Source organism: Nyctibius grandis, chromosome 6, assembly GCF_013368605.1.
Source record: "Nyctibius grandis isolate bNycGra1 chromosome 6, bNycGra1.pri, whole genome shotgun sequence".
Taxonomy (NCBI): Eukaryota; Metazoa; Chordata; class Aves; order Nyctibiiformes; family Nyctibiidae; genus Nyctibius; species Nyctibius grandis.
Window position 1 is genome coordinate 52,100,468 of NC_090663.1, and position 27,128 is coordinate 52,127,595.

Sequence of the window (27,128 nt, forward strand, 5' to 3'; positions counted from 1 at the left end):
AAGATAAAATGTGAATATTATATAAACACAAATTAATTTTACCTATTTAAATGCCATAAATCTCACACAATAAACCTTAGGAGATCTATTAGGAACTCATTTTACTTTTTAAAAGCTTGAGTTAAAAATGGCTTTACAAGAAGTGGAACCAAAATATCTAGCTTTCACAAAACAGAATAAAAAGAGAAGATTATCAAACATGCATTAGCGTATTCATGCATTTGGCACGCAGAGCTTCAGTGATGTGTTTCAAAAGAAAATTCATCTCACCACTGATGCAGCTGTGTTTGCCTCCCACTTTCCCTACCCAAAAGTTAGGGGTGGGGACCCAAACAAAACAGGCAAGATAATCAGAAGCAGGAAGACTTCTTTGATAAAAAGGACAGTGATACGTTATAAACAGTATAATTTTTTTCTTATAGACTAAGCATAGAATATTTAAAAAAAAAATTGTACTTAAGATATGAAAGAATAGGTCTCCCGTGAATGCTGCCTATCATTTAACAGAAGAAAATTCCCTAGCAACCAGATATTTTCTGTAATTTATTTAACAGAAGAAAATTCCCTAGCAACCAGATATTTTCTGTAATTTATTTAACAGAAGAAAATTCCCTAGCAACCAGATATTTTCTGTAATTTTCTCTTTCCGCCATCAAGTACAGCTACACCAGCACATAGTGTTTATACAAGGAAAACTCCTGCTGCCTGAAAATTTTCATATTGATTTCATCTGTTCTTCATCTTAGTCTTTTACATTCCCTCAATGTCATTGCAAAATCAGGTGATTCTTAGCATTTCATACACAAAGCTCATGTCAGTTACTTTAATTTTCAAATATTCATGCTTTAAGCTTTGTCAGTGAAAGAAACCATTAACAATTCAGAAATAAGTGCTTTCAATATTTGATGTTTTGTCTGGAACGCAGCAGGCCATGATTGTCATCTGTCCGCTGTGCTCACATAAATCAGGTTTAAAACACGCACCTGGAAACAGAATTTCATCAGTACATTTCAAGCTTTGGCCACTACCTGGTACAACAACTTCTTACACAAGTGGTTCATTCAAAAAAGTTTTTTCAGTATGGAATTTCCAGGATTTTGGAGCCTCCCCGAGCCAACTCCACTTTTGATGCAATTTTGACGAATGTGATATAGCTACGGGGATGATTTTGCCCATTGACTCAATGAAAGCAACTGTACTCAATCAAAGACTATTTGAGGAAAAGCTTGAGGAAAAGCTGGAGATTTTAGACGATCCTTTTGAATTTGGCCAAAGACAGCTTTTATTCTGATTTACTGCAGTGCTAGAAGCAGTTCCTCAAAACAGCAACATAAGTTGCAGATGTATTAGCAGTGGGAGATTTCGCAAAGTAACACTGTTTTTACAAAAAAAACCTTTTTTTTTTTGTAGTAACATCTTCTGAGCTCAGAAACTGCTACAGCTCTTTTCTGAGGTTCATTCTTCTCACAATCTAATAAAGAGCAGCTGAAGCGAGAGCTTTGAAAATAAGTCTGAGAATCACTACTCCATATTTACACTTCATCATTTAAACATGCAAAGCCAAAGGTTTGTGAAACATTGCACCAAACGACGTAAACCCCCACCCATTTACCTGTAAGAAGCACACACCAGAAACCCAGTTCACATTTGCTAAGTCAAGTGCAGAAAAGGGTTCTGAAACACATACCCTTTGTCACCACCTTTGAGGCTAAAGGGTTGTTACCTTTCCGGCCACCCCAAAAATAACATTGTTTTTCCTTCTGCTTGGAGATACGACTATCGATTTTCACTCAAAATATACTAAACAGAAAAGAAAGGAAAAAACGATGGCTCTCTAAGCTAGTGGAAAGCCTTGCCCTGCTACGCATGCATGCCTTCAGGAGCGAAAGTCAGGGTGTGGCCCCACCCATATGAAAAGAACTTCCTCTAGTACTAGAAAAGGGAAAAAAAAACGTTAGGGTACAGCAAATAACAGTTCCAGAAGAGTTGTTTCAGATAAACAGAGCCACATAATAGGAAAGTGCACCCTTTCTACAGGTACCTTCAAATAAGCTCTCGCATTTCTCAACAGTTACCGAATTCTCTATTAGTTTCCATGACCCGTCTGAGAAAAAGACATTGAGAAAACTTAAAACTGTCTGTTCAGTTCCCAGGATTTATTCCTAAAAAGAGCAGAATTCTCTGTTGCTGATACACTGCTATCACCGAACTCCACCCAGCCGCAACTAGCCTGAAAGTATAGCCCGAGGAGAACAAATTGCTCACAGCTTGTTCATCCTATTCTTATCAATGGTATTCACAACCCAGAGGGTCTATTCATGTATTATGAATGAATAGGTTTCCAATGGCAACGTGTCCAAAGGAACGGTTAGGCCTCAAGAGCCATAAGAAAGGGTGGGGAACCTCAGTAATGTTGCTTCAAGGACTGAGGGAGCTGGGATTTAAAAGTCCTTAAAACAGATATATCACCCATCCACAGTCTTTAGGAATAAAGAACAGATTCAAACCATTTCTAGCAGCAGTCCCAAAATTAGCTGATACAGAACACACTGAGCAAATTAATAATCATAACTGCCACACAGTCCACTTGTGTAAAAGGCTTGATAAGCTAAATTTGCATTCCTTTCTCTCCCACTCTTGCGATCAGCTTGGTGCCTTGTTTAAAACACAGCAACCCTCTTCATTCTTACAGCATGCAGAAGCATAATGAACGATCAGGGGCCAAAACAGAAGGAGAAACCCAGCAGCAGCCATCAGGAATAACACTGAGCAAACTTGAGCATTTTAGACCTACCCATCTTTGTAGAAAAATAGCTTAATCAGTGCAGTGCTGAGGATAAAATCCTTGCAGGGACGGAGCTGCAGTTCCGCAGTAATCCAAACGAACAAACCATCATCTGTTAATATTTCAAGCCTCACGCGTAAAACTGTTTAAGGATCCCTATCACAGCATAGTCTTATTAGATGCACAACAGATTTTGTGCTCTAAGGAATGACGCTCCATTCCACGGAGAGGACAGGTGGAGAGAAAAATGGAAGAATAAGAGGAGGCCCAGTGAAGTCGTCATGAATTTTTTTTTCCCCCCGGGTCATTTACAAGTGGGAGACCCCTTCAGGATTCAAACCAATCAATCTTTATTTAGCACATCTTTTTCTCACTCAGCCTGTGTAGAAAGACTGCAGCAAATGGTGCAAGGGATTGTGGGATAGGGATGCAGCAGAGAGCTGCAACGAGATTCGCTGGGTTATTTTTTTTTCCTCCCTACTCAGCAATCAGCTGTTTCGAGGCTCCGCGCAGGGCAATTGAATTTGGTCACCAGAATGTTATTACAGGATTAGCAGGCGGAGACAGTTACCGCTGTGCATCTGGCATGTCAATGCAGCTAAGAAATACTTATGCAAATATTGCTCGCAAATCGGAAAAGGATTTAACTCCAAAGGGGAGAGTAAATATCACGTAACATCCATTAGCGGGACAGTCGCCACAGATGAAACGAAAGCACTTTCGTTTATAAAGGAGATAAAGCTTAACCCTTAATGATTCCACACTGATTTTTCTGGGATTCAGAGTATTTCTCAGAATGTGATTCTTCCCTGCTCCAACTTTCAGCAACAACAAAAGACCCCACAAGCACTCTTTGTTTCTCCAGATGTTTAAAGCAGAAGCAAAGAACCTCTTCAGAAGGCTGTGCTACTGACACACAAACCAACAGCAGTTTCTTCTGCTACAGAGCAGCGTATTTGACCTGACTCAGACTCAAGTCAAATATTTAAGGCAGCAATTAGTAAACTTATATTCAAGGAATGCGAGAATCAAAGCTAACAGTCTGTTCAACTTTTGTACAAACATTAATGCAAAGGTGTATTCTCTTAATCTATTTACTTGTTTAAAAAAATTTTAAAATCACAATTCATATTTTACTAGACTATTACCAAAGGAAATAAAAAGAAATTTGGTGTCTGGTATTTTTCAGCTATGCAGAGAATGTTGTTAAAAAATGCTTGTGAATACACAGACACTACTGAAGTAAAGCAAGACAGAATTAGCTTTGTCTTCCAGTATAACAGCTGGTGGGTTTTGCAGACAAGGTAGTATATTTGCATCTCTAAATACAGTGTATCTTTTCTTTTGAAAAAACAAATCATATGCAAGTATTTCAGCTAACTGAGGCTAACAAAGCTTCCCACAAATAAAAGGACACAAAGGTCCATTTGCATCAAGAAGAAAAAAGTGTGGGGTTTAAATACTGTCTGTGCTACTCTGACTTAATTAGGAGAGATATAGTTATTTTAGAAGCTTAAAATGTTGTCCTACCCTCTTTAAGCATGGTTTCCAGAATATAATATTTATTCCCTTCTTGGGCTGATGAGGTAAATGTAATCTAAATTCCTGATAAAAATATAGATTCTGCATACATCCTTTACTTTCCACCTGGCAATCATTTAGCCAGATTGGTTTTATGCATCAGGCAGATCCAGCGTGGTTTCCCTGGGTAATGCCCACAGGGCAAAGGCATGTCAGTAGTAAGGACTACATACCCCTCGAATCAGAACCAATCCCATAACGTACCTCATGACCAAAGGAGCCTGCAGGAGTCACAGCTGCAGCCACTCTCACAGGGATCTACACCTCCAAATGAGAGATTGCTTCAAAGTGCAGTTCTCTTGTAATTAACTCTGAGAAGCTGCCTGCTGACAATGAGCTGATATTCTGCAAATAATCCTGCTTCTTCAACAAAACAAAAAAGTGACACTGTGGCAAGGAAAATGAGACAAAAGTCACAGCATTTCCCTTGAGATTTTTGTCTTTACGGGTTGAATGTTGGTATGTAGGTTCCTTCTCCCTAGTAAAGAGGAAATGGATTTGTAGCTCAGTGAACAGTCTTGCACTTTACCCCCACAGCAGTTACTACCAGCTTGTTTCAAATAGGTTTATTGCATGTGTATGTCTTTTGAGTTGGGAGATGGGAGTGGGGGGTTGTCGTTACGTGCTTGGTTTTGTGTTTTGGTTTTGGGTTTTTTTTTTTGTAAAAGAACAGGCTACTTTCCCTCAGAAATTTGCTGCCGTCATCATTACTGCTGACTTATCTGCATCACTGCTGACTAGTGAAGTAAGGTCTGGAGAAGAAAATACATAGCACATGCCATCTTCATAGTGCCATGGAAGAGTGATCTAGCCCCTGTTATCATCCCCTGTAAATGTCGTGGTTTTTGAATAATTTATTCTTTTCCCTGTTCCAAATACAACCTGAATTCATATTCTTAGGGAGTCCATAAATAGTAAGTTACCAAAAAACCCCACAGCTAATTTACAGACCATAGGTATATATTGGTATATCCTTCCCTAGTATTAAATAAGTCATCCAAACACTGCAGGTTAAGATTAATGGTCTGCACTGAAGCCTCCACTATAAATTGACTGAAGGGAGAGTAGTCTAACACAGCCTGCTGTACAAAAGAGATTTTAAGGTCAGCAGAAAAAAAAATTATTGGGTTAGCCCAAACTAAATGGCCAGCTAATACAGTCCTGGCAATTAAGATTGACTGGAAAATGTGAGGTGCGAGGGACCAGAAATTAATTACCCAAAGCCGACATGCTGGGAATGAGGGCTAGTTTGGGAACACAAATATAGGAGAGGATGAGCCATCACCCAGCTCCACATCCTTAATTTGACCCTAGTGCCAGGAGAGCAAGTGGAGTGAAACAACCAAGCTCTGTCATTGTGGGACCATGCCCACATCAGGAATCAAAGGGCCTTAGTGATCCTCATGAGACACCAGCAGTGGAGGCACCTTTACCTCTCCCCACTGCAGCTGTGCACCCATGCAGACCCAGCAGCTCCCACAGAGCAAGTGCAACTTCCAGCCCTGACTCCACATTCTCCAGTAGCCCAGCCTGTAACTCACATGGGCTGGGAAGAGCCACAGCTTCCTCCCACTGTGGGCTTGTAGCTAGAGGGCACATCTGCCCTGGAAGGAGCTCTGCTAGGTCCTGGTTCCTCCCCACCAGCCACAGCCGGAAGCCATGATCACTCCCCGATCTTGTGATCCAATGGAGCAGACGCTTTTCTCTGGAGCTTGTGACACAACACATGGCTCATCATAGCCTGGGAGGCAAAGAACTTGAAAGGTTTGCCTGGGGTGTAATGCTGGCTGCTGGAGACCTTCCCAGCCCTGTCCAGCACCCATCCTCCTATGCCTTTGCCACCTTATTCTATTTCCTTCTACCTTTTGCTTATGCCTAGTTCAGCTTGCCAAGGTTGTGGCTTTTGTAGCACAAGTGCAGCCAGGCTGGGATAGCCTGGCCTCCCTGCTCAGCCAGCCCAACCTTGGCTGATGTGACTGCACTCCCTGCCTGTCTTCAGCACTGATGTTGCAAGTCAGCACCAAACACAAACTGCTTTTCTCCCCTCTGTTATTCTTTCTGTTTCCCCTTTTGGGTATTTGCCATTGAGGTGGTAGGGCCAGGCACTCTGGTCACCAGAAACAAGCTCTGTATTCTGGCATTTCTTCAGCACAGCAACAGGCTCACCTTCAGTATCACTGTCAGATGTTGATGTCATGAACTGGGTTTCTTTTAAAAGTTTTCAACTGCTAAAGGCACAGGAATAATAGGAATAGAAGCCACTGCTAGAAATGAAAGCCTTGCTTAATAGTTTTACATGTTTAACGCTTTGTTGCTTTTTCCTCCTTCCTTGCCTCAGTCTGTAATCAAAGCTTATAACAGGGTGAACACCTGAAATACATGGGTGGGCCTCTTAAGACATCAACATACTAATGCTTTATACTCCAATTTGTAGAGCAGGGAAGGGTTACGTCTGGCATCTAATACCCCTGTTTCTTCTCTCTCCCCATCTCCACAACTTCTGCCTGCCTCTGCAGTATCCGTTCTCCGCCACCCTTTGGTGGTGCAACGCTCCTGCTTCCATCCCCACAGACCCCATCTCCCAGCTGTCCTGTCTTTGGATGGAGAGGGGACCTGCTGGTGGCTGCCCTGCACACACCAAGGGACAAGACTGTCAGCTTAGAGCTTCTGTGATCACACAGTCATCACTCAACTGAGATACGATACCTATTTGAAGGCTATTTGTCTTCTGAGGTTTTCAGGACCTCATTTTGGGTCAGGGCCTTGCATAACGAATTCCAACACACTTGGAGCATGCTGGATTTACTGCACATGCAAGGATAATTTGAGTGCTTGCAGTGGAAGTCCTCGAATCTCCAACCAAATGGCCAATGGTCTCACAAATGAGATTTCAGAGAGAAGGAGTAGGAAAAGAGGGGAAAAGGGCATGCCAAGGGAAATGATAGGATTAAACTGTCACATATCAGGTTAAATGACAGCCTCAGAGCTGTCATTTAGAGCCCTTTCCATGTTTAATAAAATGTCATATTCTCAGATGAGCTATTAAAAAAAAATGTCTGCAGTGAGGTAGGTCCAAGTAATTATTTCAGGGGTAGATGCTGTGCAGGCCTAAGTAAAAGGATTTAAAATTGTACACGTGCCATCCAAAGCAGTGATTCAGAGCATCTATATTGAAAAACCCCCTACCCAGATTAACTACGTAGTGCTGTTAACATCACCATTACAATTGTACATTTTTTACTCTCTAGGTGTACCTATTTTGTTAATGCTGACGTATCTCTGTTCAGCCTTTATAGGTACACAGGCTCAAATAAAACCAAGCTGAACTGACAAATAATTAAAACTGCACATCAAATCATTGCTGATTCCATAAACATCTGCTCTGAAATGCTACTTGAAATAAAAGTGCTCCATGGAGACTCCATACTAATCACTGTTAACCCCTCCAGGCATAGGATTACAGGCAATACACACAAAAAGCAGGAGGTTGAGCAGGAATCTATTAGGAAAGAGGTCCGTCCCTGGCCTTTTCTACATACTGTTAGATATAAGGTGCATTATACCTAGGCATATGCCCTAGGCATTTTCTTCAGAGTTGCTGAGCAAAGGCAAGAAAAGTAAAGGCAAGTAAAAAATGCTCAGTGTTTTGGTACTGAGCTGTGTGGTGAAGGTTGAACTGCGCAGAGACCATCCCCTCTACTCCCTCCTGAGACACTCCTCTGGAGCTGCCCAACGCTGCATCTCCACTTGATCTTACAGTTCTGCAACTCTCCCTTTAGGGGAGGTGATACACATCAGGTACTGGAGCTTAGTCGTATATTCTCTGTCGACCACTGCAAAGTAAAGTTCCTCTGCTTCTGTTCCCATTGACTTCAGTAAGCTTTTGTTGAACTAGCACAAAGTTCAAATCAGCAAGGGAGAAGGCAGCACCCAGCAATCACCACAAGCCTTGTAACTTCTTCACCAAATTAACTTAAAGACTGCCAGCCCTTTAGAATTGGTTTCTTGCAACCTTCAAAATCCCACTTCCCAGCAGATACAGCATATGGAAGATAAACCAGGAGAAAAAAAATAGGTGTTTCACAGCGAGAAAGAGCAGACGGAATCTAAGGGTTAAAAAAGCAAACAATGGAGGAACAAAGCGAAGGAATTCATGTCTTCCTAGTGCACAGCACACAGCAGATAGGGTGCCTGAGCAGGTAAGGTTTCTGCCAAAAAAATCTTGGGAGAGGGACTAAGAAGGAGGGGGAAGGAAGAGCCCCTCTCCAGCCTGTGAGCAGGCTGAATTCGGGTTCACATCCTCTGCAGCACTTACATTGTTTAAAAGACGAAATATTGGTTGCTGCACCTCCATATTTACCTTAGCTTTTGTACAGTACCCACCTCATTTTCTTGACCAGAGCCCAGCAGCAATGTTACCGTCTACATTTGCTAAGTCTTCTTCTGAACTGAAATGTCTTTCAAAAACACAGCGATATGTCTGAAGATTTATATCGTCCTCGGGTTCACAGAAAACCTTGCTCAAGCGTGAAGTGGCAGGCAGAGGTTTACCCAGGCAGGCTCTTTATGTTGGCAAAAACGCAACACTGAACTTTCACAGCCAGTAGGTAAACACGTAGCTGCACACAGCGGGTAGTCTGGCAGCACCAGCAATAGGGAGAAACAATGTCAGAACAACCTTGGCAAAAGGAGCTCTGTGGGTTTTAACAATGGTTGTAGGCACAGGAGCTGAACTGACCAAACAACAGTAACAAAAAGCCATCTACAGCTCCATGGGGAGCTCCAAGTGCACAGAGCCTGATTGTGCTGGCTGCGACGCTGTGTCCTCCTCCTCCGCACTCACAGGGTCACTCCATTTGACTTAGCAGTAGTCAGCTCCAGCAGTTCAAAACTTGGAAACACCCGATGGCGGAAATTCACCCAGTAAATATGTCTTTCCAGCCCTCAGCAAGGACACTCGTTTGCTGATTGCATGCCAGGGCTCCTATTTAAAGAACTGTTGTTATGGGAAAAAGCTGAAACCTTCCTACAGCAGAGATGAAGTGCTCCCTGTATCTTGTGCCTTATCTGCAGAAATGCATCAATTCCCAGTATGTGTTTCCACAGCAGAGTTTCACTACAGCCGCAGTAAGATACAGTTATCTGACTGCAAAGCCCACCATGCCCCTGAGCGGGCTGAATCTCCAGACAGTCCTAGTGACCCATTCTCGGGGTCTACCAAGCAGCTGCTCTGGCTCATCCCAGGTTTTCCTCAAGCCTTTTCCTTGAGGTACAAGGTTTTATACCTGACACAAGCTGCAAGGAGCAGCAGTAGTAAAAGGTGTCCACCTTTATCCTTCATCTCCAAAAATAACTCTCCTAAGCTTTCTCTTAGCTATCTCTTCCAGGTTCTCGCCACACAGGGCAGGTCCAGGCTGGATGCCCAAGGCTCCTACAGGGGCATTGCCAGGCTGCTCGTAAGCAAATGCCCAGCACTGACGTAGGTCAGACTTCTGCAAAAATTACATTGTCATAAGACCCTCATAGATACCTACCTGCATACTTATCAGTCTTTTTAACTGACATCACAACTTATGAAGCAACAGCTAATGAAAGAGAAGGAAAGTAGAATCACTCACATGACACAATTTTAAGACTCTCCCAAGCTGAACTGGGATATACAATACATTTATTTCCGTATGAAAATACATCCATTTTACTTTACAGGAAAACCAGTATGTTTTTAAGTACATGAAAAGCAAATTAGGAGAGAGTCTAGAAAACGATAACCACGTGAATGAAGGTATATTTTTAAATAAAAAGAGCACTTGGAAAAAACACTGCCATCAGGACAGTTTAGAACAATATGTACATTATCATTTGTATTGTGATAGCACCTGGAAATTTCTTCCAAGTACCAGAATCCCCCTGTGACAGGCACCAGCTACACAGAACACAGATCCTGTGCAAGCACAGACAGCCCATGTCTTAACGCCTCACACAATTCAACTACTGCCATTTAGCTGTATCTATGACACTAAATACCTTTCTACACTATGAAGTAAGTTTTCATAACTAGCCATTAATTTGGATAAGGACTATTTTTGTAAAGAAAGAGGTGCAAGATAGTAGCTTATATAGCCTGAATCTTTTGCAGTCAGAGAACAGGAGCAGATCTTAGCATCCTCTTCCCTTTGCAAACCCTATGAGCAGATATAAGAACTGCCTGACACTTTAGAAGTAGTCCTTGTGATGACTGTGGCAAGATGTACCATGCTGTTACTGATACAGGTTATACATAGTAAACAACAAAATCCATCAGAGGTGTATGTAAAGTAACCAGCTCTAGGCACTGCTGTTAAAAGTAATTGAGAAATCCTGGTGGAAAACCAGTTACAAATAGGACATACAGACTCTGCACTATCTCAGGTACTGAACTTCTCCAACTCAGTTAGCACAGTGAGGGTCTGTTAGGATGTATTTCAAATAACTTAAATGCTTTTGGAAGCCTAATGAAACAGCAATCACTAAGTTTTTGGTAGGTAGAGCATACTGTACTCTTGAGTTAAATTTTATTCACAATTTATTTTTTATTCACAATTTATAGCTATTGCTTTTTACTCTTCCTTTTTATTGGCTACAGATGAGAAACCTCTTTTAAGGCTACCAGTAATGTGCTGGATACTCCTTCGTCTTGTGAGCTGTGAAACCCATTGCCCCAGGATGCTACAGTTGTTAATATTTTACAGGCATTCCAGGAGAGAAGGACAAATTCAAGGTGGATAAATTGATTAAAGATTTTAAAATACAAAGACACCACCTCTACCAGAAGCAGAACTGGAAGCACAAATCACTGAACATGAAAGAGCATTCTGGAGAGTACCATGATATGTCTCATCTATTCTTATGCCCTTCTGTAGGCATCCACTGTCAGCCACCATCTAAATTATAAGGCTAGTCTAGATTTGCTTTTGATTTGACCCAGACAAACCTTCCACATACTCAGTGCAGACATCACAGGAGCTGTCGTAGTAGCCACTCCCTTTTGACATAGTTAATGGCCATTAATGGCTTCCCAGGGCTGTTTTTATCACTTTGCAGAGCCCTGCTATTTAGGGATGTCAGGGGAAATTAATCCATCAGACAGTTGCCTTCATACACTACTGTTGCATGAAAAATGCCACTCAGGGCCACGGAGTACCTTTAGCACGTACACCCATTTCTAAGTCATACAAACAAGACACACAACAATGGAGACTGACTAGTCATCACCCCAAGCAGAGAACCCTCTCACAGTGAATGCAACACTAACCTAGAATTTTTCCCCACTTCCTCCTACCTTTTCAAATTTACTTTGTCCTTAAAGGGGATAAAAAAAAAGAGAGAGAGACTTCTAGTGGTATTTCCTTAAGACTGACATTTGTCTTGTTTCTCTGCAGAGGTACTCTGTATTATTCTAAAAGCAATGCCATAGAGCTTGGGGAAATCACACCTTAATTGCTATCCTGGTTCTCCTCATTTAAAGGTTTAAACATTGTCCACCCTCCTCAACAGAGGTTCCTCTGGAGTTGCACACCTTCAGAGCAGGCCTTCTGCAAAAGCACATCACAGAGGTGAAACAATGATGGCAGTTCAGAGGGTAAAGGCCACCATTCAGGAGCACAGATAAAAATCCGTCCTGAAAGTTAAATATGGGAAGAAGCTTTCCTGCTTAATTGTACTCAAGACTGCAATGTGTCAGCTTCTGATAAGACAAACAAATTCTGGACTTTCCAAGCATAGGAAATGGAACCACTCACTTACTTTTTATGAATTCACCTTAATATATACAAACATTTTTGCATGCACCAGTCTAGTCTGTTTTTTTTATTTATTGTAGGAGGGAACAGTAAAAAAGCTAATTAGAATGAGGAAGCTAAGGGATGAGGGGGTTCTCTGGCTACACAGAATATGTAACGCAGTTCTTATAAAACAGTCCTCTGTTACATACTGTCTTCTTGTTTCTGTGTAATAAAGGATTGCACTTATCTCCACTGAGAGATTTCAAGTAAAGGATTACATTTGTGAATGAATGGAAAATTATTCATCTTTAATTAGTAATGAAGTATCTCAGAACATGTTTGTATTTCACAATCAAAATTTATTTCCAGCTATTTTAGATGCAAGGCAAAAAAAATTACCACTGCATATTTGATAAACAGGATGAAATCTTCATGGTGCACCTTTTATCTCTTTATTATTAAATGTTTTCTGAGCTGAGATGCAGAAAGATCTGTTGTTCCCAAAACTCCACAGAGCAGACTAAGAATTAGGTAATAACTAAAGAGAAGAGCCTGTTCTGTGCAGAGGGTACAGCAAGGCTTTCAAGCAGATTGGGAAAACCACGCACAAACCCATATCATAGTATTGTCTCAGAGTAACATTCAGGACAAAAAAAACTCAGATGGTATGAAATTAGGCTGTGGCTCTACCTGATTTTAGGGCCCTAGGTTTCCCAGTGCCAGTACAGTGCAATTACTCTAAATATCAAAGAAAATCTGCTTTGAATATAACAACAAAAAAAACACCAGCAGAAGCTTATCTTGTGGGAGTTAATCCCTGAAGGTTTACATTAACACTTCCACAAACATAGGGATTGCAGAAGAGAAAGTTATAGAAGGGTATTTCATGAATACTGTTTCCTCACTGGAAAAGGGACTAAAAAATACTGTGCAAATGCAGACAAACGGTGGCAGTTTTCCCTCTTGAACAGTTTATGTATGCTGTAAAAGGCTTGTTCCTCACTCCTGAGTTTTTATTCCTGGGGGTCATTTTAGTTCCTGGGGAATTTGTAAGCAGCCTGATTTACAGTATTTACAACATACAGCTGTTCTCAGAAGAACCAGGGTGGCCTTGAAGACACCTGACATCATTGAACCTGGTGGCATCTGCTCTTCTGGAAGTCCTGTTTCTCACAGAGTATGCAAACTCTCTAATAATATAGATCACGGGCCAAATATGGCTGGGGCTAAATATGCCACACATATGAAGTCTCTCCAAGGACCACTATAGAGATTAATGCATTCAGAGGCACACAAAAACATAATTGTTGGATCTTTTCAAAAGCATTTCCAAGTTCCGCAAAATCTTTTGAGTGCAATCTTTTTGTTGTTGTTGTTCTGTAAGTAATTGTGTCAAGTGTGTTTGCTCAAGATTCCATCACTGCTTTGGAGGGTTTTTGTTCTGCACAAGGTGCAGAAGCATCTTTGCACATTTGTATTTTCATACTAGTCAGAGTTATGTAGCTCAGAAAAATCATCTCCTGAGCTCTTCACAAAACACACTGGTAGATATCACACACCTTCAAGCTCACAAATAACCAAGTTCTGCTAAACTTTGACATAGAAGGAGGCAGGCACAGTATAAATTTTTTCAGACACTAAAACTTTCACTTTTTCTTTAAGCCATCACACCACACGTGACAATTTTCCAAACTGCAAGTTCAATGAAGGGATATTCTCAAACCCATTAAAAAAACAACAGAAAAAGAGGGGATTGTCACTCTATGTCTCCAGAATTGAAAGAAAAAAATAATTAAGAACAGAAGCTCATGGTAGGACAGAACAAATAGCTTTACATGACAAAAGAACAGAAAGTCACCCAGAAATAAACTGATCATACACAGGTTTAGGCAAACCAATAACACTAAGACAAATAAATCCATACTGGATTAGGAGCAGGCAGATTACTGAACCTTCATCTCATGCATTTAAAACCTAATCAAAAGTAATTGCATCTACTCCAGTCTTTATGTCTCTTTCAGAGAGGGCATCCACCCTGGCATACAGACTGAAGATCACCATCCACCTAATTAATTGCTCCTAAAATGCATCCAAAATGGATAATATTCAGAAGGTTTTAAAGTGAGAGAATGAATAATACTTGTACACATGAGCAAAAGTGATGACCATAAAAAGCAGAGTTGCCCAGAGTTCTTCCAGGGGAACATTTAGGGTATACATTATTACAGTATATTTTTAAATAATTTGTCTTCTCCTAGTGGCAGGGCATATTCTTAAAGTTATTATAGCCTAGATTTAATGTCTAACAGTAAACTATCATAGCCATTCCAGCAACAGTTTCTTTGTAAACTATTGTAGCAGTCCAGCTATACAGGATATATTTTGATGCTTGTGTTAACAGGATCACCATGTAATGTAAGCAGTGCCAGAATACATGCTGCTAACATTTTTCACATGTCTACGATTAGTCTCCTTCTTAATTTAGCTGTGCCTCTTTTAACCCTACTCCAACTAACTAGTAGCAAGATGGATGGAACCAGCCAACATCTACCTGCCACACTATCTGTTCTGGACCTCAAGAACTATATTCCAATTGCTGTTTCAATTCTTCGTTTTGAATGGGATTTGCTTTTGAGTTATTGCCCTAAAGTCCAGCTGGCAAGTGGGAAGCCCACCTGGTTGCCAGCAGACTCTCAGCTGACTAGATCCTTGGCTGTCCCCACACCGTACGTTAGAGTGATACGTTATGCCATTTATTTCACTATGTTATTCCAGTTACAAACTGCTATTCCTGTGATCAAACTAAATTACTGACTTCCAGCTAAATTCACCTTTTAAAATAAGCAATGCCCAATCCAAATATAGCCAAGCACCCCAATTATTAGAAGGAATGACATGCAATGCCAAGATATGTCTACAGATTCTGTGACAGAAAATGTCTAGAGAGTCTATAGTAGAAAACAAATGTCTTTAATGTTACAATTTATACAATAAATGTTTAAACTACAGAAATAAAACCTGGTCTTTATAGAAATAAAACAATTCAGAAAGTTTGACATGAAATGCCATTTTCATCTCTCCAAAGGTCAACCTGAGTTTTGTTCAGTGGGAGGTGGACTTTATTCCAGTTGATCAAAAATAAAGAGGAAGAGAAAGAAATCTTGCACCATTTCTCACAAAACAGGAATTCTTCCAAATTGCATTTGCTAAGTGTTACAGTAATGTTATGTACAGTGTTATGTAATAATTGCTTCCCATTACAGGCACATGTCAACATAAACCTTACAGCACACCAAGGGACTGCCTCCAATCCGTTCATGTCACATAACAAATACAAGAGCAGGCCCAATTCTAACAGAAGCAGCAAGTGTGTCTCAAAAAGTAACCTATCAAAAAAATGGAGGTACAGAGAGGTGAAGTCTATTTATGTGAATGCTAAGCCCTGTTCTTTTCCCTTCAGTATTTTTAGTAACCTCCAGACAACCATTATTTCCTTTGCAACATTTATTCCTTTCAATAAATACTGATTTTGTTTCAGAGTCTTTTTTTTTTTAACAACTCATTCATGCATTTCACATGGTTAGCTTCCCCCCAACCCCTCCTTTTTTTTAACCCACAAACATCAGCAACAACATAACCACAACCTGCAGTCTCTGGAAATAGCATATCTAATTATGGCTGAAGGTGTCAGCCAAGTGTAGGATCTGCAATAGTGGATTTCAATCTGGCAGTCACGGGACTTCTTCAGCGTAGTCCCTGAAAGCTGACTTTAAAAAGCAAGTTCACATATGTTACCCTGCAAAATATGTATGGGCAAAATTCCAGCAGAAAATTTTTAGGGCTCAAAAAATTAAAAAAAAAAGGTGGAAAAACACTGTGTTGGAGTTTTCAGCGCATTTGTAGGTTCTTTGGAATTAATGGCTCTTTATAATACAGAATATTGCACTGTCCTTAAAGCAACTATTTAAATCTGAAGAGCTATTCCCTTCTATAATGCAATTGTATTAAGGATCATTCTTCATAAACTGAATTTATTATTTGGAGTAACATATATGTTTGCTGCTGTGTATAAACAAATAGTTCAAACTAGCTACACTTGTATACTCAGGCACATTTAATTTTGATGAGACAATATGCTTGCCAACTGATCAAATCCAATTCTTTTCCATTTGGCTCAAGGATTTATCCTAACCTACCATACACTGTGCCTTTGTTTTTGTATAAATAGTTCATGTGTCTAGACACAGTATTACATGTTTTTGCAAAACTGTGGATGTTTAATACTTTATGCAGATAATTAAATTTCAGCTTCACTATAATAATGCACAACATTTTGTTCTCTATGTTAGGACACCCAAAACCTTTCCAGTTCATTTAATTCCTCAGTTTTCCTAAAAGGAATCAAGAGCATCACTGTGTTTATATAAGCTGTCCAAATCCAAGTTTTGTTATGAACTAATGAAATTCCATTATCAGGCAAAGACAGGCCCAGCATGTTTTCACGATGGCTTCCATCACCAATTATCTGGGATTTTCCAGTAAACCACCTGATCTTGAAGCTAAAACTGGGATTGCCAGAGAAAGAATACTGTCATGGGCTGGGGAAATTCCCCAGTAGTTTTGTCATCTTTGTCCAGGTAAGGTCTAATTTTCCAAACACTGTGCATGCTGCTGGACATAGCAGAATTCAGACAGCACTCGCGTGTGCTGTCAGACCATGGACACTGCTTGTCTCAAATCTAGCCTCAAAACCAAGATTACACTGAACTTGTATGTTCTAGTTAGTACATGGAAGATAACTTCTGTGAAAAAGATGAACATTTAAGACCCCCCAAAAAAGGCATTAAACATATATATACTTCTAATTTTTATTCTGTATCTGGCTTGATACATTTGCTGTCTCCCTTTACCAGTTACACAAAGAAACCAAAAGATTTTTCCTAGTTGGCTGAATAATGAATGTTTCCATGATTTTATTTTTTCCCTCTTCCCAGAAACCCTATAATCAAATCTAGAATTGGTTCTACCGTAAAACCCACTTCATGTTTCTTCAGGCCCTCAAACAGCATGTGTTAGTGGTGCTCCTTGAAGCAACAAAGTTCTGTTTAGCCTTCTCCCTAAGGAAAGCAATGGTGTATTAAAGGTGTATCAAAGCCATTTCTCATGAAAAAGGATGAATCTCAAGGACTGAAATGAGTCCTCAATGAAGAAAACCCCAAGCTGTTCTTTATAGCCAAACTGTGGGTGTTGCAGGTCTAGATCAGACCAGGGAGCTTCTTCACAACGGAAGTTTGTCAAATGCTTTGCTGAGAAGTTTGAGGAAACTTTTGGTTTATGGTAAGCAGTTTTGGATGAGGGCCAAAGCACAGAAGCCTTATTTCATTTTGCCAGCAGCCAACAGAACGATTCACCTCAAAAAACTCTCTGGAAACAGGGACTAACCTCCTCTTTCTGCTGGCTTTGTTTTCTAGCAGGACGATGCAGTCCCAAGGCCAGGTACAGTAGCTTCCTGGTACCTTCTCTCTATAACCACTCCAGGCTTTAGATATCATGAGTCCATCTTCCAGAAAATTATAAGATTAGCTTTAAAATAAACAAGTTTATACAGATTTTAACAAACCAAACCTTTTAATATGCTTTTCAAGCCCTACAGTTTATATTCCCAAGTTTATTCCAAATATTCATGTTGTCTAGAAGCTCCCATTAGTATTGCTAGTCAATTCAATTTCAGTTCTCACACAAGCAGCAATGTGGAATTTTAAGGAAAAAACTTCTGGTGATTAAATCGCAACAGTTGGCCACGGAACTGCTATCCAGGTAATAAATCCATTGCCCTCAAAGACAAAAATTCCAAGGCTGAAACAGAAAGAAACTTTTCTTATGCCACATCCTTATCTAAGAAATATTTATTTAGTCATTGTACTTTCACCACAATTTTCTTATTTGTCCCCATATAAATGAACATTTATGTAATTGTTTTGGCCTAATGAATGTTTGAGTTCAGGGTGATTTTTGTCTTTATTACCAGGTACATTATCAGGTATATTACCTGGTACATTATCATTGTAATCCCTTGTTTTTACTTAAACCTGTCAATGTGCCTGACATTCTGCCTAGACTGCATTTTGTAAATAGTAAAATAAACTGAAAGGGGGGAAATCAACCAAGGTAAGTAACCTATGGAAAGCCACGCACCAGGTAATGTCTCAAGTTACTCTTCACAAAAGCACAACAGCAGAATATGGCAGCATAAATGCCAAGTACCAACTTCAAAAAACTGAACACCTGTGAAAAGAAAACTCTCTCTCCTAATTAGACCTTGGCATTGTCCTCTCAGATTTACAGAGTCGTTATTTTGCTTTGAATAAACATCACTATTTCTTTCCTAGGCAAACTCCTTGGCTCTGTTTCAATTATTTCTTTTAAACATTAAAGAGCAGGAAACATTTGTCTTCCCTTGTCACATCCTGTCCTGTTTACACAGCATCACACAATCCCCATTGAAACGCCTGCTCTTACGGCAAGCCTGACATACATAGTTCAATCAAAACATTTGCTATTGTCTTTTGCCAACTACAAACGAATTTCTGCACAAATGCTGAAAAGGTTTAAAGGTTTTGACAGGCATCTAAAGTCGAGCTAGCACGACTGTCAAAGAAAGGCAGTGTCAGACTGCTCAGCTTCCCCGCTACCGCCCTGGCTTAAAGAAGAGAAAGAAAGACAAAGCGCTTCTCTCATTCACACAGCAGAGCTCCCAGCGAGAGCTCGCCTGCTCTAAAACCACTGCTCTCACAAAATACTCGGAAGCAGAAAAAGCACACGGACAGTTAGAGACGAGTGTGAAAGGGTAACTTACATTGTTTAGAAAGACAGTGGGAAAGGACTGCTGCAGCTTCTTCGTTATTTTACACTGCTGTTGGCAGAGCAGACAACCAAAAAAGTTCAGCTAAAGAAATCTCCCCTTTTAATTCTCTCTCTTTCCCAGTTCATTTACTCTGGAGTCTTTCAGCCTGAAGAGAGCCGACAGTCAAAAGTTTATCCCCTTGTATTTCCGAATGATATGGCCGACTTTCCTTGGACACATACCAATGATGCAGTAAAAAATAGACAAAAGGGCGGGGAGGGAAGAAGCAATCTAGCTTGAGCCTGAATCTTCTTAACTCAGTGTTTTCTGTAAAAGCTGCTTTTATGTCAGAAGCTCCCATGCCTATACTAACTTGCAGAGCATGGAGTCATCCGTCTGGTTTTCATAAGCTGCAAATTACAGGCAAACCAGGGAATATATAAAGTCCAGTTTTAGCTGAACTCCCCAAGCATCAGCCTTATAAGTAACCTGAGGTACAAAGGCTTTGAAAATAAACAGCCAGCCCCATGCCGGGATGGTCTCCTGCCTGCAGATGACTGACTGCTCCCCCAGGCAGCCCCCAGCAGCCGAGAGCACCACACACCACTCGGGAAGGTGGCAGCTGGGTGTCCCCCCTGCACTGTGAAAACAAACCAACCTTGCAGCCCTCCCTCCCTCCCAGCACAAACAGCCTCTCTGGAAGAGAGGAAAAAAATCCAGTGCATTACTTGAAATAGTTCAACAGTTTAGCAAGCCATTTAGAACAACCTGTTTTTTATAAACAGGGAAGTGAATGCTGATCCACTTACGTCATTTAAATGCTTCCAGGTGGGAAGCAAATCTACTGTGTTGGGAGGTTTTGTTTTGGTTTGGTGGGGTTTTTTGCTCTAATAGAGCAACTCCTAGAGTCAGTGGACAGTTGACTTCAGAACCTCAGAACCTCTGGGGTGATCTGATCCATTAATTAAAGAATGAACATTTTACCAAAAGTATCACAAGCAAAATTTTGAAAAGCACCCCATGGAAGTCCATGACTTGAAGATGCTAAGTCACTTTCAGTCCCTATTTTCAGCTATTTAAAGGTCTACTGCCCTGATTAAATCCAGGTACCAGAGGCTTGAGGGGTCACCTATATTTTTGGATACCTCAAGGGTTTTGAGTCAGTACTGAAGAACATTGTTTTCCAATAAAAAATTGGGAAATCAATTTTATGGTGGATAAAAAAAGTTTTGCCATTGCTTATAACTAAAGTTGTTGTTATCTGCATGTTCTTTTACTTTAAAATATCAAGTTTTATTTAGTCTTTAGTTTTACCAGAGGACTTTTGCAAGCTTTTCTACTGGGAATAATCTTACTCTATTTGAACAGTGAGAATCTCTAAATGAGGCAACTTTCACTAAAGCATGGGTGAATCAGTACAGTGAGTCATTAACAAAATAAAAACACCATTGTAAACACTGCCTAAAAGTCCTGAGCCCTGTTACTTGCTCAGTTTTTCATCTTTGCACAATTAGGATTGTGCTGATCGTCTACTCATCTTGTACCTATATCCCTGGATCCAGGATTGACATGACTGGACTGTTAATTTCAAAAGCAGCTGAATTATTAAAAAAAAAAAAAAAAATCAAGACTCTAATCAGTAGAGGCAAAGGAGAACATTATGAACTAATTTTCTTTGCGTGTGTTTTTGCACGTGCTGTCACAATTCCTTCGAATAGTTGTATAACCCATTGAATAATTTCAGTCACATGAGGTAGAATGCTGGAGATCTCAAAGGTATTCTATTCCTACAGCTTTTGTGAAAACAGGCAGCCCTCCAGATGAGTGAAATACAATCCAGTGATCCAATGTGAAAGGCTACACATGAGCTCGGTTTTACCATTCGGCACCAGAGCACCCCCCCATGTACTCTTGTACAAACAAGAGGTACATGAGAACAGATTTCATGTGCCCTACTTCTCAGTTCCTACCATAGTTGTGCATCTTTGGCCTGCATTCTAGCATTTTTCCTCACTGCTGTTAGTAAGCAGCGAAACACTTGAAATTCACAGACATCAACTGAAGCAAATAAAATAATTTTTTGAAACAGCAGTAAACAAGGTTTGTTAACAGTTGAGTTACTCTTCTCCCACTTAGTAAACAAGTGGGGTGAACTGACTACATCTTGTTTTTATCATGACTAGTATTTTCCATGGAATCAAAGGACTTGATCCTGGTAGAGCAGACTTCCAGGTTTGGGGCCAGAAATTATTTCAATGGGTACAGCAGAGCAGCCCTTGTGTGGTTTTCTGGACATGTGGGCTCTCTTCTGCACTGTACTATCACAGTACAGGACAAGCTGAATGACTTATCCTTGGAATAAGAACTCTTTTTTTGGTGAGATGTGGTGTTAAAGTGGGGAGTAGGTCGAAATAGCCACTTTCAGTTTGTGATGCTTGTGCTGACTGAATGTTTTTCCCCTGCCAAGGAGCAAATGCATTAATTCACACTGATCTCTCAGGTACTCTTCAATATATCTGTTCTGTCAAAAAAACCAGTCCGTTTACATCAAAGTCTGCTTTCACAAATAACAACTCTGTAAGAAAACTTCAAGAAAATTCAAGATTCAAAAATAGAAGACTGATTTTAAATGACCTTTCATTTTCCAGGCTCCGGGGATCATTCTTATTCACTATCTTTTTCTCCCTTCTTTTCTATTCTTCATTTCCTCTTTTGTATCATCCATGTGGGGTACCAGCATCCTACTGTCCATAGATAGCTCCTGCCTCCAGGCAGGCTAGCTGTGTGTCCCCTCACTGTTGCCTGGATATTACTAAGGCATCATTTGATGCTCACTTTCTCACACTCTGTCTCCATGAACTTTGAGGCAGTCAAGCACCGTGTTCCTATCTAGCACAGGGATGTTAGTTTTCTGGAGAAATGGAGATGGAAGATATTCATCAGTTTGATGGTGAGAGAAAATTTACTGTAGAAAGCTTTGTATAGGAAAGACGCAACAAAGAACAGATCAGATAGGGAAAACAACCTGCTAGAAGCAATTTGCCTTCTCAGAAAAATGGCAGCTTCCATTTAGGATGTTTTCAAATGCCAGCTACAAAACAACCCTGTTATTTTCCATGTAAGTAGAAAACAACCCTGATTTTTCATCAAGATCAACTATGTTAGCGATGTTAGTAGGACAAGAGCGGAGAAGGATGCAGCTTAGATATTGATTATACTGATTATATGCAGCTTTGTACATAGATTCTTGAAAGGGTTTTTTTAGACCTTATTGCATGTTCATTAAAGGAAAGAAAAAGTGCCCCTCCTCAGTCAGTGACGGACAGGTTGTGATGCACAGTAGGCGGCAGAATATGTATCTCCCTTGGCCTGGATTCTGCTCCCATCTAGTTTACAGAATCACAGAATCAATCAGGTTGGAGGATTTCCTCTGGGATCATCGAGTCTAACCATTGCCCTGACACCACCATGTCAACTAGACCATGGCACTAAGTGCCATGTCCAGTCTTTTCTTAAACACATCCAGAGATGGTGACTCCACCACATCCCTGTGCAGCCCGTTCCAATGTCTAATGACCCTTTCTGAGAAGAAATGCTTCCTAATGTCCAACCTGAACCTCCCCTGGCGAAGCTTGAGGCTGTGTCCTCTTGTCCTAGCGCTAGTTGCCTGGGAGAAGAGGCCAACTCCCACTTCACTACAACCTCCCTTCAGGTAGTTGTAGACTGCAATAAGGTCACCCCTGAGCCTCCTCTTCTCCAGGCTAAACAACCCCAGCTCCCTCAGCCGTTCCTGGTAGGTCAGACCCTCCAGACCCTTCACCAGCTTGGTCGCCCTCCTCTGGACTCACGTGGTTGTATTGGGATTGCTGAATTGCAAAGGTATAGATGAAAGCACCCTGGTTTTCATCCTGTTCTTTTGCAGTTTAAATACTGAGAAAGTGACGGGTGAAAGGTCTGGGTTTGGTGGAGGATGCAACTTGCCATTTAATTTGTGAAATTGTGAAATTGCCTGAATGACAGAAGCTCAGGATGGCAGATTAACAAGCCAAGGATACACCACAGCTGTGTGTTCACCTTTCATTTTAGCAGTAGACTACTTGGTGTAGGATTTTAAACATGTTTATGCAGATTTCTAGTCTGTCATAGTTTAAGTCCTAGATGAATATTCTGATGCAAACAAGCTAGCAGGCTTTGTACAGACTGAAAAACCACAAGTCTGATAAACTGAGACAAATCTACGCTTGGAGGAGTTCAAGGCGAACCTTCAGTTCACTTACTGTTGATGAAATAAAATAATGTAGATTTTGGGACTGACAATAACCCATTTTTTAAAGAGGAATTAGCTGTGATATTATAAATCATTTTACCAGCATTTTAAAGCCAGCACATGGAATATCTTGTGTCTCAGTTCAGATGCTAAGCTTGTATTCAGTTGATCTGGCCTCACTTTCTACGTATTTTGTTTTAGTCCTTCAGCTTGGTGCCCAGTGACTTGAGTTTGTCAAAAGCCTGTCCCCCTTCAGAAAGGCACATAATTGTCAGCTGTTTTTCCAAAGAGATAATATAGTGTGACAATTCTTTGCAGCCTGCTCCTACTGTTGGACGAGGATTGGGCTGTTTCAGTGCTTTTGGTATTTCGCTTTATAATGTATGTATCTTGCTTTACAACATATCACTTCTTTTCCACAGAAAGGAAATACACAGCTCAGACAATACCATAATGCATTATAACCTTGATGTCACCGTTGGAGAAGCCCCACGGCCACTGCTGTTTTCACTACAGCCTGCAGTAGCCCCTGGCTGTCCCCAGAAAAAAAGGGAGAATAAGCATAACACTAAGCCACTTTTCCCCATCAACTCTTACTAACATCTGTGACTGCAGGGATCTGGGCTTGCCCAGGGCACATGATCTCATTCTGAGCGCTTTGGTGACGGGATACATGCACCCTTTTCCCTTCTAAGTGAGCTGGAACTGTGGTCCCTATTTCACACCCTGAAGGCCTCAGTACAGGAGTTAATGGCTGAATGCTTTGTATTCTTTAATTAACAAGCCAGCAAACTGCATGCAATGCATACGTCCCAGTGGTTTTCATCAGGAAGGGTCCAATATTGGAGGATGTAATTTCAAAAGACAAACATCAGACTGTTTTCAAAGGTTCCCTTTCCCCCTCTGGCTGTACACTCCCACTTCTTACCTTGCACTGAGGCGCTTGTTGGACTCCCAGTGAACAGATACAGTCCATCGTCTGACAGAAAATTGACCCATGACAAAATGCATCACTTTTCTGCAAGGTCAGTGAGGTGAATTAGCTCACAGGGTGCCACTGAGTGCTGCAGCTAACACAGACCGGGGGCATTATGGAGCGGAGCAGGGGAAGAAAGAATACTGGAATACTGCAAGCCAAATACTCAAGCTGCTTATGACAATATACTGTGAAACAGCAGGTAAGCCCCACACTCCTCCTGACTAATCTCACTTCGAGCTCTAAGTCACACTTCTGTGGCAACCATGACCCTTACACACTGGCATACGCTCAGTTTGTGCCAGGCTCACGCTTCTGCTCTGTACTGCCCTGAATCACAGTTTGCTACTCTCAGAAATTAACCATCAGCCCCTGGTTCCTAGGAAATCGTAATGTCTCTGTATTTCTGTTTTTCACAAACTTTCATTCACAGAAGTAAGCTTTCTTTCAAAAGCAAGTATCCAGGAAACACTGATGTAATACATTTTCATATGGCTGCATTCATGAAAAGTTCTGAACCAAAAGTAATGTGTCCAAATCCCTCTTTTTGTTTGAAAACATCATTCATCCAAGAATCAGAAATGTTACCATGTGACCAGTAACACAAAGAAATGAACATGTGAAGAAGCACAGCAAACAGTTCAAAAGCAGTTCTGGGCCTGAAGTCAGTTCACAAGATGTGTGTTGAATACTGGACACATTGTTTGCCAAGAGAAATAGAAAGGGCTACATTTTCTAAAAAAATATACCATGCTTATATATTTCTTGGCTTAGTCTTTCTCTGACCTTGCCTGGGGCTATCCATTCTTACAGCATACAAAGGGCTAGTATGTGCCTGGTTTACCCTGGACCTGTCCTACTTTCCTGCCTTCAAGTACAATGAGAAAAAGAAGGTATATTGAGACCTTTGCACTGAAGAACCTGAGACTAGGGGAGAAGAAACAGCCCCCTGTTTCTCAGACTGCAAACACTGGGCTGTAGTGAGTAAGACAGAGTAGGAGGGGAATATGGCAAAGAGCGAAGGGCTCTGGGGCTTTTAAGGACTGCAAGGCAGAGAGAACAAGCATCTTAAATGGTATGGAGCACAGAGGTTCAGGAGGATAGGATCTGGGAGGCCTGGAATAAAAGGTAGCTCTAGGATAGGAAGAGAGTAGTTGTGGCAGAAAGATGAAGAGGCTGTGAACTATGTGGTTGAGGCAGGGGGGCATGGACCACAGGGAGGAGCTGGATGCTCTACACTGGCATGAGCTGGAGACCAGGTCTAAGGATGACGGGCATCAAGCTAGGAGACACTAAAAGCTCGAGTGAAAGGCTGAGAGGCTTGAGGCTGTGCAAGGCTTTGGGGCAGGTGGGAATACAAGATATCTCTACTGAGAATACTCTAATTTACATACCTGCATACATATACAAGATTGCTGCTCCTGCTCTTTCTACCCACATGATCATCTCTTCCCACGCCTGTATCCTCTTTTTTTGCAGTCAGAGCCACAGTAGCCCTGGCTCACATTTTCCCGTCTGTGTATTGGAGTGACAGCGTAACATTTTCCATAGCCACTGTGAACCAAGGAAACATTTTGATGTAGCTCTGGGTCCCAAAGTGTATAGGAGTGTCAAGCATAGATTTCAAAGTGATAGAGGAGAGTGGATATCAGGAGAAAATTATGGGCAAAATGGAGAGAAGGTGGCAGACTTCTTTAGACAGATGGTCTCATGAAGGCAATGTCTGCAAACTAATATGCTGAAAGTTCAGCCACTGCAGTGCTGGAGTTAATATTAACCTCATCAAATACCTATCAACTTGCTCTTACACATTCAAAACTAATTGAAAAGAAGGACAAAGGTACTGCTCTAAAGTTAAGCATCCCAATCAGAAGCAGAAATTAAACCATATGTACGAGAAAAGATTGTAATTCGCAGAGTCCCATTTCAGCCCGTAAGTAACCAGTCTCCCTATTGCTGTTAGCGGGAGTTTTGCCAGAGTAAGATCTGCAGAATTCCATGCCAGGATACTACTATAAAAAACACTAACATCTGACAGTTAGGGTACATTAAGGTGTTATACTATACCTTAATGAGCATTATGTAAAGTGTCTACTGAAGATGCTGTGTAAAGAGAAAGATGTCAGGAAGAAAGCGAGTATGATTTAATTTCATGAGGGAAACTGCAGTGCAATCCTTGAATCTTAGTGGGTACTATGCTCCTCAGTTTCACATGCAGTGAACCAGCATGATAAGAGGGAAAGGCCGAACACAGCTGTGACAATTTTTTCAGAGAGCAGCAACCAGGACAGAACACAGCAAGCTATCCCCTCAATTAGGGACATTTTATGTCATGAGCTTAAATTGCTGCTTTCTTAGACCTTTGGCCCAGCTACGCAGGCAAAAAGAAAGGAGACTGAAATATTTAAAAGCTCCTTCGTGGATGAAGGAGCAGTGGCATCTATAATATTTCCTGCCTACTTGAGCATATACTGGGATACAATTTGCTTTCTGGGCCTGAGAGAGGTGAGCTAGAGACAGGAGTCTGGGTGGGCCATCTGGAGGCTGCAGTTAATTTTATACCAGTCCTGTATGTACCCTAAAAGAAGGTAGTTTGCAAGACTGTGCCTTTTACACACTGTTGAAGAAAAGCAGCAATACAGAGAGCCTGTTCTGCAAGCTAGTGATTCCAGTAAGAGGAAAGCTTAGGGCTTGCCTATGGAGTCCAAGGGAACGTCTTCACAGTACAGGAACAGAGCACAGCCAGTACAAGTATCTGTATGCCACTGATGCTTGTTTCTTTCAGCACTGCTGGCCAGCTGGGAGGGCAGGCATATCGGACAGGAGGGAGAGAAGTCAAAGAAACCAGTGTACTCTGGTAGATACAGATTTAGGGCAGCACAGACCTGAAGACCACTTAGCCACTGCAATTCACT

The 27,128-nt window shown here is 41.1% G+C and overlaps 1 protein-coding gene across 5 annotated transcripts in view; it reads right to left on the reverse strand.

Moving 5' to 3' along the window:
* TRIM2 (tripartite motif containing 2) overlaps positions 1-27,128 on the reverse strand; it is a 74,352-nt gene that overhangs the window by 43,331 nt on the left and 3,893 nt on the right. For 2 of the 5 annotated variants that reach the window (XM_068402934.1, XM_068402933.1), the window contains exon 1: positions 18,983-19,163. The exons of 2 other annotated variants lie outside the window; for them this stretch is intronic. The gene's annotated coding sequence lies outside the window, so the exon portion shown is untranslated. Of the gene's footprint in view, positions 1-18,982; positions 19,164-24,165; positions 24,225-27,128 lie in introns of those variants that run through there. One more of the 5 variants, XM_068402935.1, reaches the window with a different exon arrangement.